Genomic DNA, 13059 nt, shown 5'->3' on the forward strand with positions numbered 1-13059 from the left:
AAGTTTGGTGATTTGAATTCCGAAAGAGCCACAAACTGTTCATGGCCAGACAGGCATGAACTAAGTAAAGCAAAAGCTTTTCCTTTAATGCCGATCCTCTCCAGGAATTCCAATAATTTTTGATGATTAACAGTATTGAAGGCGGCAGAGAGGTCAAGCAGCACAACTGCTGCCTTGCCCCTTGCATCGACTGTCTGCCTAATCAGTTTGGACGCTGAAATTAAGCAAAACTGAGTGGCATCCAGAGAGGCATGCTTCTCAAAGCAGTTTCCAGTTGGTAGGGAATATACCTGAAGAAACATTGGGTGAAAATAGGAGACAGATGAGAAGCAAGTTCTTCTGGTGGAAGGTGAAAGATTTTGGGGGGGGGGGGCGGTCATGGATCCAATGGGAAGCCAGATTTAGTGGTAAAAGGAGATTAATGACATTGTCAGTGAAGGAAAAAAAAGATAATTCAGGGGGGTCACGGATGTCTAGGGTAGCTGAGGAAATTTCCCTTTTGTCCCCGAAGAGGGAGCAGGGGCGGCCTTAGGCATGTGCAAGCTGTGCACCTGTGCAGGGCCACCAAACCCTAGGGGCCATCACGCCAATATATATCCTTAATATAATAATCCTCTGAGGATAGATACATATTTGCGTGGCGGCCCCTGGCAGGGATTTGGCGGCCTCCAGCTCTGTTCCGCTTCCAAACACCTTGACCCCCTCCCCCTTTTCACTGGCCTCGGCTCTCTGCCCCGCCCGGACCCCCTCTTCCGGGGCCCCCTACCTACGCTCCCTGCCCAGGGCCACCATGAGCCTAGAGCCGCCCCTGGAGGGAGACATCTATTAGGAAGAACACTGGGAAAAGTCACTATAAACTGCATTAACTTTATCTTGAAAGAACGTGGCCAATGAGTTACAGAAGCACTGGCTTATTGGTGAGTCTATCACTTCAGGGCATTTAGCTTTTTTTACTGTGGAAAAAAGTTCTTCGAGGAGTTTTTTGCAGTTGTTATAGCTGTAGTAAAGTAATTAATTTTCTCCTCATGCACAGATTTTTTATAGTCAAGCAGAGCTTGTTTATAGGCAATTCTGTCATTTGTTTCATAGCATGATCTCAACTTCCTTTCAAGGTGGCGAAGTTTTTGTTTTAGAAGTCTAAGATGTTCGGAGTACGAGGGTTCCGTGTGTCTTGTCCATGGTTAGTAATGAGTTTAACCGGTAACACCTGATCAATTGAACTCTTAAGCTATTCCTCAAAGGCACTGGCTGCCGCATTAGGAGTTTTTATGCAGTTGGGTGGATTTTGGGTCAGTGAACTTTCAAGAGTTTTGATTACAAGCTTGTTCCAAGGCCGGACCCTTCAAGGCTGATTGTTTTTCAATTTCTCTGTCTGCAGGTTGTGGAAGGAAAGAGAAAACATAACAGCTTTATGATCCGACCAGATGAGCGGTAGAGATGGAAGACATTGTAAAAACGTATTATTTGAGAACATTCCATCAGGCAGGTGTCCCCCTGAGTGCGTGCTACCAGTCACCTGACGGGTGAGGCCTAGACTGTTTGTAATATCAATAAAGTGTACTGTGTCTCTGTCTGATGAAGGTTGAAATCACCCAAAAGTGTCAAGTCTGACTACTGAGATAATACATCCAAGGACCGGCCTATGGTATTTAAGAAATCTGCCGCGGACCAGGAGGACGATAGAGTAAGATGCTGTTGAAAGTATAATGGTTCTCTTTTGTAATTTTAAACAGTAAGGATTCCAAAGTTGGCCCATTATTTTGGGTGATGAAAGTCCCTTTCCACATACTTCTAAATATTATGGCCAGCCCACCACCCGGTCTTGTTTGAACATGGTATACCCACCGGGGACTGCCATTGCTAAGTTTGGGTCTGAAGAGGCCTCCCCCCATGTTTTACTAATGAAAGCTAAATCAAGAGAATGTGCCTCAACGAACATCGCAAACTCGGTGGCATCTTTACAAAGGGAATGTGCATTATTTAAAGTACCTAGGACTGTCCTCATCCCACACAACTCATTCGGGCGCACGATTTAAACTATGTGACACCAATTGTGGTTTAGTGGGACGGATAAAGAAGCTGCCGCCAGGGCACTGGAAAGGTGCCACAGACGAGTAAATGCTAGGACTAGCCTTCCGACAGCACTTACCACGATTGTTGTAATCTCATTATTGTTGTAATCTCATTATTGTTGTAATCCCCAATGTAGGTGAACCTAGATGCAGGGTGTGGGCAGCAACTGGCAGCGTGCCTGGCACTAGGCACGGACGGGCGCAGACAGGCTTGCCTTTGGCGCACCAATAGTGCACCCGCTGCGTGCGCCTGCTGCGTGGCCACTCTGCGGCCGTGCTTTTATCTCCCCTCCTGCTCAGCATCTAGACCGTAGCCCCGCCCCTGAGTACTTCCTGGCCAAGTGGAAGTGCTGCAGAGCAAGCCTTCCCCGTTACCCGCCCAGAGAGGTGCAAGTTCTTCTGGCAGAAGGTACAATTGGTAAAAACTGTCTAAAATGAGTATACTGTTAAAATCTAAATATAGCACAATTCAAATTCATGGAGATACGGTTAGAAAGACAATGTGCAAAACAGCAAAGGGATAATGAACTCCATGATTATTAAAAAAAGGCGGAGCAAAGATGTTCTTCAATATAAAACAGAAACGCTTAACAGGCGTGGTGTCCGGTTAAGTCAAAGAATGCAAGCTAGCCTAGCTAGTTCTTTTAGCATGAACTTTGCAATAATATTGGCAGGTACGTGAACAACTGTATTAGATGTATAGGAAAAAGGGATGCCTGAATATGTTTAGGCACCCATACCAGACAGAGGCGGGCGGCACGAATCAGGGGCGGCGGGGGGAGGATGGAATGTAAAAAATAATTTGAAAAAAAAAACATACCTTATTGCAGCGTCTGTCCTCCATGTTGGACTCGGGCTGCAGGAAGCACCCAGGAAACACCCAGGTTCCGTAGACCAATCACAAAGCTGCAATGAGGCTTTGTGATTCGTCTGAGCGCTGTGGGTTGGCCCTCAGATGAGGATTGGGGGCCTAAGCATGTTCTCCACACAGGCTGTAATGCAGCCTGCTTGGAGAACATGCAATGTGCAAGACTGACTGGCCTGAAGGCCGGTTAAACATTCATGCGTACTTGGATTGGGCAAACCACTCCTCCCATGTCCTGCTCAGAGAGCAGAGCAGCCCCCCCACCCCGGCATAAAGCAGCAGGGACAAATAAAATTATTATATCATTGATTTATTATAATTTTATTTTTCCTTTAGTTACACTGCTTAAAATCAGTTGGGCGATGCTCCTCCACCTTAGCGGAGGAGATGCCACTGACACCGGGCCCACACGCACTGCTCCTTCTTCGGTCCTCTTTTCTTCACTCAGTGAAGGTGTTGTGTACTAATTGCTTTTGGGATTTCTTTACAAATTGTGTTTTCTTTTTCAGCTCCCTTTGGATTTCCCATCTTCTTGGCCACCTCAAACGCATCTCCAAAACTTTCCAAGCATGCTATATGATGTTTTCAACACTGCAGACATTGTTTTTGTCAGTTCCTACCTTAGACCCACACCATCACTATAGCTTTGTTTAGATACTTCTGTTTGAATTAGTTGGCAAACTTAACCTTGGAGTCAGGCGGACTCTTCCTACTGCGTTGTGCTTCATGAGTCGTCTCTGCATCTGGAGATAAGGTTTTTGATTTTTCAGGGCAAGAGTTCCTACTCGATGGAACTCCTTGCTCTTTGGTATACAGGGTATTAAGTCCCGGATTAGCCTTATTTATGGAGATGCACACTCCACTTTCGGGTAAAATCTGCTTCTTTGAAATTTCTCTTTGCTTTTGCTCCTCTGTCCCTGCTGGACACAGAGTTCAAAGTTTTACAGCAGCCACCTGCAAGATAGACCTGTATGCCCAGTTTTGACCTAATCAAATCTGTTTCTAGGGCTCTTTCAAATAGATAGGGCCTACTGCAGTGCTTAATTTGTAAAAGAATAAGGGCCGGGACCCACAGTTTACTCTTAGACCTGCAGATAGCCCTAATAAAGGTTGAGGTGCTGGATACCAAGGCTGCATGCCTTTTTACACTTCACTCCTCTTTAATCCACCATAAAATACTCATTGCCTCTCTTTCACACTTGCAGGTTCTTTTTAATCCCTGCTTTTCACAGTTTGTTTTAGTCTTTCTCTTCCTTCTTTATTCCGCATTTGTGTTTTCCTCTCTCTCTTTCGCGCTGGATCAAAGCATGTTGAAGAAAAATAAGTGCAGCTCTCAAAAATCGAGTACCTGTATCCCCATCTGCAACCACCAGCTCAAGTTACGCTCTGGCTACTGTCACAACAGAAGGGTTGTGATTGTCATTACTTCCTTCAATCACTGAATCCTTTCAGCAGCATTTGTATGGCCGGTATGTAACTGTTACCACGCAACTTTTAGCACGCATACCATTACCACGCATTTTTTGCAATGCAGGACCCTTTACCACGAATACCTTTACAACGCATTACACTACAACGCAGTTACTATTACAACGCATACCGTTACAACGTAAGTATAGGTAAGTTTATCTGTTTTTAAAAACATTTATTAGGGGTATTGGGTTGGGATTTTGGGGTACAGGGGTATTTTTAGGTTTCAGGGTTGGGTTTGTGTTTTGGGGTACAGGGGTATTTTTAGGTTTCAGGGCTGGGTTTGGGTTTTGGGGTACAGGGGTATTGTTAACATATATTTAGAAATTAATATATAATAATGAATATAATTAATTAAATTATTTAATTAAAAAATAATTATTAATTAATTAAAATATTTAATTTATTGTTAATTACATTATTTTAAAATATATACTTACCTATACTTACGTTGTAATGGTATGCGTTGTAATAGTACCTGCGTTGTAGAGTAATGCGTTGTAAAGGTATTCGTGGTAAAGGGTCCTGCGTTGTAAAAAATGCGTGGTAATGGTATGCGTGCTAAAAGTATGCGTGGTATCAACATATATCCGTATGGCCATCATTGAAGATGGTAGGAAATGTTCAAGTGGCTCAGTTCAGCCATTGAGCTCTATGGAAGAAGGTAAATGATGTAAAAGTACTGGTAGATACCTCTGTAATCCTCTCTATGGGTGACCGTGCCCTAGATTAATTGTACAAGTATGTTTTTGATGCCCAAAGATGTTAGGTGACATTTTATTGGCCTTCTCTCTTTGTTCCCACCACTCCATAAACCTAATCCCATCAGTAATTATTATGTTTTACTAGAAGCATTGCACCACACATTTGTGAGCTGAGAATTCTGATGTCATGGAACTAGAGAGCTGGAAGGTATGCTTTCAGGTGTTACCTCAGCAGGCAAGATCAGCCAGCAACAGGCTCTGCAAGTGAAGATCCTTCATAGTCTGGATATTGGGATAACCAATGATAATATTGGGCTGCACCAGGGGTACTTGGTCCTCCACGAAGCTGTCCTCACCTCCGGTATTTCTGATCATTGCAAAAATGTGACCGTAGATCATCTGGCAAGCTGAATTTTATCACTTCTTTATCTCTGGAACTTCCTACATGCAGAACCTTCAGGATATTCCTGTGTGTGCAGGTGGGCTGAGGAACAGATTTAAAAATATTTATGGATACTTCTAACTGCAGATTCTTCACCTTAGAATACTCCCCAGATTACATTCTGGATCCGCAAACCTTTTTCTTGCTATCGTCCTGTGTGCTGCCAGGTGACACTGTGCTGTATTCCATTGATCCCATACCACCCCAGAAGTGACAGAGCTGAGCCACGTATAAGCACCACCCCTGGGCACTGACATCTGTTTGTTTCTATCTCTGTCTTTGGCTGCGCATCTGGAGCTCCGCTCCCAGATTCCTTTGTCATCCAAAAACTCATGAAAAGCATACAAAATCCAGTGTGTTGTGGAACTATATCACCGCCGAAGACAGCTGATTTCAAATTATACTGCGACTGAAAACAGAAGTCGGTCACTGACTTGCATGAGGTGTGTCTCATGCACTCAAAAACAATAAAGCAATGGAAGGAATTCTTGAATTAATTTGAGCCACTGGCTGTCAATCTGGGCCACATTTCAGTCCATCATTTTTCACCACCATGCCACTTCAGAAAAACGCCCACCTTATGTAAATTAGGACCAAACCTGCTCCTCATGGGAACAGTCTGTCCTGAAGTGCCAGGCAAAACCCTCCCAAGAAGGGATCACAAGCAACAAAGACCTGTTTTGCCTTATATGGGGCACGTCATTAGGGTATAGCATGAGTCCGATGATGCAGTGAGCACAGGACCCAAGTCTCGGCATAAACATTACACTTTATCGCATCAAGTGCAACAAAAAAAAAGCGATGGATGGAATGTTTGAATTATTCTCAGACACTGATAATTGCTCTGGGTCGCATTCCAGCCCATCAATTTTCACCCACCGTGCCACTCTAGTCCAAGGCCAGCATTATGGAAATCAGCTCGGACCCTGCTCTTCATGGGAATAGTCCGTCCTGAACTGCCAGGCAAGATCCCCTCCAAAAGCAATCACAAGCAACCCCAAACCAGATTTGTCAATCTTGTGGCTCTTCAGTAGGATATAGCTGGAGTCTTATGGCACAGTGAACAAGGGACCCGCGTCAGGGCACACCCTTTGCACTTAAGCCCTCAACTGCAACAACAACAACGTGATAGAATGCTTGCCTTAATCTCAGTCAATGATAATCGTTCAGGGATGCAATCCATCCAGTTCTTAGTTTTTCACCTGCAATGCCATTGTAGACAACAGCCCACCTTATGAAAATCAGTAGTGATCCTGTTCCTCTTGGCAACAGTCCATCTCAAACTGCCAGGCAAGGCCCCCTCCAGAAGGGACCACAAGCAACCCCAGACTGGTTTCACCATGGGCTCGTCAGTAGGATGTAGCTTGAGTCCTATGGCACAGTGAGCATGTTACCCATGTCTGAGCATACCCGTCGCACATGGGCCTCAGCTGCTGCAACAGCAAAGTGATGGAAGGATTGCTTGAATTCATAATATTGCCACTTCAGAAGATTTTTAGGGGCCAACTATCAGAGCTGGATTAGACCCCACTGTAGTTCTAGAGATGCTTTAGAAGGAAGGATGCCAATGATATCAGGAACTCCAGTCTCCTCCCCACTTTCTGCTGGGTGTGGCTCTGCAAGGATGCATTTATCAACCAATACTTCTGGGGGAAGAGACACTCCTTTTGTGGCCAATTTGGAGGTCATCGCAATGCATTGTAGGGTGCCCCAGTTTGTCTGCGAAGGCTACAGCATTTCATTTCTGTCCACTTCCTTTCACTGCCCACATCAGGTAAGTAAATACTCTGACACATTCCTTTAGTTCGGAGGCAGATGTTCTCACTCTGTTGCACAAAGAGGCATTGGAGGAGAGGGGCTAAAGTGTTTACTCTTTGTAGTTTTTTGTACCCAAGAATGAGTGGGAGGGGGAGGTAGTATCTGGCCCATTCTCGATCTAAAACGTTTGAACCTCTTTGTTTGTCACAACATCTTCACAATAGTGCCCATGAGTCAGAAAATTGTGGCCATGGGTGTACATGACTGGCTGGTGTCCTCGGATCTGTAGGACACCTACTGTAATCTTCAATTCTGTTGGTTCATAGGAATTTTCTCTGTTTTGCAGTATATATGTATGTATGTATGTAATATCTCTGCAGTGTGAACCTAGCCAAAACACAGCAGAGCACTGGTCAAGGTCAAAGACCAGCATAAAGTCCGCACTTAATCAGAGAGAAGCTGGGTTGTGGATGGTTAATGAATTGTGATGTATTGTCATTTAAAGAGGTGGATCTTCTACTATTTCCTAAATTAGAGCAGCTTTGGGACAGTCCTTGTGAACCCCAAGGTTGTCATTCCAGATCGTGTGTGCATAGATGGAAAATGCCTGCTGCCTTGTTTTTTCTTTTTCACACTTCTTAATATGAAGTCTGATGGTGTTCTGGCCGCAGGTGTGCCTAGAACCAACAGAGATGGGGAGCTTGTCTGCAAAATAAGTGGGGGTGCTGATTATGTTAGCTATGTGAACGATCCAGCTAGTTTTGAAGATGATAAGGCTTCCTAGGGGAACCAATGGAATTCCATCAGCACGGGGTGTTCTCAGCACTAGTAAGTTTATGGTTCAGCCTTTTGGCCTTATGACCACTCAGTGAGTCTTCACCAATATGCTCTCTGTGGTTTCTGTCATGAGTCCACATATTACTGCACTTGTATGACTGGATGCTAAAGGCGGTGTTCCTTGTATTCACCATGGACCATCTGCCACATTCAATGACTCTTCATCAGCACCTAGCCGTCTCCATCAACCTACAAAACTCCCAACTCGCCCTTCCTTAGACGTTGACCTAAATAGGAGTAAGATACCATGACTTTACACTGTTGCCTGGCCTTCTCCATCCATCCACAAAGGCCACATCTTTCTCCTGCTCAAATGACATTCTTCCTGACTCCAGCAGTAAGTAGCTTTTAGGCTGAAATTCTCACAGCCAAAATATGATAAGGCAATTGCCTCCATTATTGTGTACAATTTCCAAAAGCTTATTCTCAAAGATCTGAATCCCCATAATGCCACATTTAAAGCACACTTGCATAGTATAATGTGAGGTAAAACTGACCAATCTTCCAAGGGCGAAAAAGAGCCACCTTGACGACTACCTCCATGTCATATTGGTGCTGCTTACTGGATTAGCCTCAGAACTAAATGTGCTGCAAAAGCACAAACCATATCCATGGATAACCATATTTTGTCCATGAACATAAATATAGACAGGTCCATAGTGCAGCAGGAACTCTTCTTCCATGACACTTGAACCTCAGGTTGTTTGCGGAAGGCACTGGGCTCTTTAATCAACAATAGGTTGAACAGAACATTTGCTTTGGATCTTCGCACCTGAACCAAGAGGGAAGGGAAGGGAATATACGCTGACCTGGGTAGGAGTTCTTTTCAAGGCCTACAGTGGAACTATCAGCCTTCTCTCATACACTGGTTTAGAGGCAAAATGATTTCTATCTACCATATATGAGATGATGCAGGGTAGAGCTTGTTGGTAGTCCGACGTCTAAGAAATCTTTCGTCAGTATTTATCATGTCACATGAAGATGGTGCACCAGACGTATGTTCCTAGGGGGGGTGACTACTGTTTAGGAGGGCAACCCTAAGTCATCATTCATAACACAGGAAGCCTAGAAGATGGTGACTGCTCACTTTGCCATGCGGTGTTCTTGTAGTTTATTTATTTATTTGTTTATAACGTTTTATATAGTGCAAACTTGACCCAAGAGCGTATCAGAGCGCTTTACATTTAGGATCGTTGCGTTAAAAGTTACATCAGATACAAGAGCCGAGTAAGGTACAGAACACATAAACAATGTTTCAAGAATTCGTAGGCGGGCGGGTAGGATGGAGTTATAGTGGGGAAACGAGGAGAAACTGCGCCCAATGTCTGGCTGGGTAGGTGACTGCCAAGGGGTAAACCGGGGCCAAACTCCTCATTAGCTGTCTAGCAGCTCCACCGGGCATCCGCCAGATGGCTCAGGTCTCAGCGTTTAGGAAAACCAGTTTTTAGTTTATTTGATTTGAGAAGGTTATATAGCGCTGGCTAGACCCGGAGGTATCAGAGCGCTTAACCAGAAGATGGTTGCATTACAAGGTACATCTAAAAAGGTTTATATAGCGCTGGCTAGACCCGGAGTTATCAGAGCTCTATACCAGAGCAACATTGTGTTACAAATTACATCGGTTACAATAGCGTATTAAGGTACAGTAAAAAAACGAGGTTGAGAGAATTTGTAGGAAAGGAGGGGAGGAAGAAGCCATAGCAGGGAGTCGAGGAAGAACTGTGTCCAATGTCCGGCTGGGTAGTTGATGGTCGAGGGGGAAACCAGGGCCAATCTCCTCATTCGCTGTCTAGCATCTCCACCGGGCATCAGCCATGTTGCTCAGGTCTCAATGCTAGGGAAAAACTGTTTTGAATAGATACATAGGCTCCGGAACACAGCTTGTTGTGCAAGGGAAATTCTATGGGTGAATTCTGAGAGCGGCAGTTGCTGCTCGTCGAGGAGGTTGGATGTTGCACCTCTGGAATGGGGTAAACGGTAGGGGAAGGTGCTTCTTCTCGGCAAAAGTCAATCATGGTTCAAGATTTTGGAATATCTTCTATCCACAAACCTTCATACAACTGCCCTTTGTTCACGTAGAAGAATTTGCAAAGGCTGTGTTACTTTCCATTCTTCCAAATGGCAAAGTATTTACTCATTGTAAGGCAAGGTTAGTTAAAGTGGGAATAAGTACTAGTTATTTAGACGAGTTCAGTGTAAGATATCATTAAGGCGTCCCTCAACATTTTTCCCAATCAGAGACAGATGTATCAGCAGTTTGTTTAGAGTCGATGTAAGTCAAACTGCAACTTTGCTGGATAGAGGTAAAACTCCTAAAGTACTAATCAGTTTGCATCTTTATAGATCAAAACAAAAAGCAAACATGTCCCCGGTTATCAGGATTGCCCCATTTACTGATTCTGCAGCATTTGGTATAATTCGGTTTGTAGTGTCCTTGCATTTGGATCTATGGGATCCCCAAAGATAGAAAAGGTAAAGTTATTGACCTGCAACTGCGTCTTCGTAGCCCTGATAACTTCGTAGTAGATTCACAAGTGACCTACCCAAACTTATTTGACATTCCTTTTTTTATATGCAATGTATTATATTTTCCAAACAACTGAAAGCACAGTAACAATGAATAGTCGGTCCCTTCAATTGCATAGGTACAATTACTTCTCCACTATTATCTATGTAGCACTTCATGTCAGATGATGCTTCCACTTAACATTACGACATGATCCCCTTACACCACATGTACGCAGGCACAGTATGTGTATAGCCTTAAGCCACTTAGTACAGGCTTCTTGCCTCCCTCTACAGACACCACCCACAATCCTCAGCATGTAACATCAGGGGAGAGGAAGCACCTGCCCAAGTCCTCCAGGAAAGTATATGTCAAAGTTTTTCATGGGTATGCCTAGCGAGTATACTCCTCCAGGTTGCAGCCTTGCTAAAAGGATTCAACTAAGGCAAAATACTGTCTACACGACGGGGAAACAATCGTCTTAGGTTGGATGGGAGTGTTGCAGGCAGGGATGAAATCATTTTGGTCCAAGTGTACCACCATGTTTACTCTGGTGACCCAGAGTTTAGCAAGAATCTTGTAGTCCAAGTTCAGCATCGACTGGACCATAGAAGGAATTATCTACAGTGTCTGTATCAGGTTTGGGGTCCACCATAACCATGTCAGCCCTTGTCAGGGGAAGCAACCCATTTGCCTGAGCCTGGTTCAACAGAACCAGGAGTTGTGCAATGGGCAATCTGTTGTACTTATCAGATGTGTATCAGGAATACATCAGAGCCTACCTAGTAAAAGCCCTAAATTCACAGCGAGTAATCGGTCCATTCAGGTAATAACTTAGGAAAGTGTGCCTCTCCCAGAGAGTCTACCAACTGGTCAACTTGCAGAGTGGGTGTTAAAAGTATATTAAGTAATATTATTTCACAAATACATTGCCTATTCCAGCCTGGGTATCAGATAAAGTCTCATTATTTCCCTTCAATATAGTCAACTGCAGCCCTGAGAAGTCTATGTGCAGATGCAGTGCAACAAGTTCCCCCCCCATTTCATTCTAAGAATGCAGTATGGCCCTGTTTAAATGGAACTTTAGACACTTCAGTATTACCGTGTGACTCACATGTGCAGCACTGCATTAAAAAATATAATATCAAGCTTACAGGCCCTCATATATTCAGTGTCCAGCTCATGAAGGAAGCATTACATGCGGGCCAAGTCCCTCAATTTCACCTGTGACCTACCTTGATATACCGGCTCTCTCAATTCACCTTCACTGCTGCTTTGTGAATGGGACCAGTGGCCTGGCCCATGCCCCTTGAGCATAGAATTAAAATTCAATTTAGTAAAAATGATCCCTCCACCTTCAGCATGCTGGTAACCTCCACACTGAAGATAAATCTCCTTTAGACAGCAAAGTGGACTCTTTACCACTCAGGTAAGCTAAGCCTGTCATTTCATTGGCTGGCCAAACTCAAAATATTCCATAACATAGACATAATTTTCCTAAGAGTCTCATATTAACCAAGTTTTGGAAACTCCTCTAGGGGCGGGGGGCAGGTAGCCCACTTTCCAGCACCCCTTCATCACCTTCTAGGTCTTTTGTATCCAGCACTAAAGGCACAGCAATTAATGTGGGACCATGACTTGATACCCTCCAGGCAATAGTATCAGGCTGATCACGTCAAGTTGCTCACCCGCTACGGGGGTTAGATTTTGTTCATTAAAGTATTCCACTTTGAGCCATTCTTAACGAGCCTTGAGGCAGTGCACTGCTCATATACTTGGGGGCTCTGCTTGGTGCAGTAGGCATACAGTGCTGGGCTGTAGCCCAAATTGCTGAAGTAATAACAGGACATAGCAGAGCATAGCCTGCTGTGTCTGTGCTCGGTCAAGCCACTTCTTATGGCCTCCTTACAAGTGCTGTGGTAATCTTGAAACTGGGTGCAAACTGTGTTTGCTTCCAGTTTCGCAAGATAAAGAAAAATTGTGCTCAGTCTGAGTTTTTGACCATGCAGATTCCTCCAGGTATTAAATAAAAGAATTTGTGTAGCCAATACAGTGTGGTGGATAGTATGGGTTTGCGTATCTCAAACATTCCTGCTGGGAAAACTGGAAATCAAGTGTTGGAGCCAAAGAGGGAAATACATCACTGGGGTTCAATATTACCCTGGGTGATTTTAGCGCCTGCTTGTAGCACTGCACCAGAGGCTGGCATGGAAGCTCACACTGCTGAAGTAGAGACAGAACACAGCTGATCAACACACGCTACCTGAGCTCTGACATAAACTACTTAGCAGAAAGTCACACTGCTGCAACACTGACAGACCTATCGTGGAATAAAGACCCTCTGGGTGATCACTGGCGGGTGGAAGGTTGCACTGCTGGCGCAAGGATTTCACACTATGAACTCT

The sequence above is a fragment of the Lissotriton vulgaris genome, chromosome 5, assembly GCF_964263255.1.
Source record: "Lissotriton vulgaris chromosome 5, aLisVul1.2, whole genome shotgun sequence".
NCBI lineage: Eukaryota > Metazoa > Chordata > Amphibia > Caudata > Salamandridae > Lissotriton > Lissotriton vulgaris.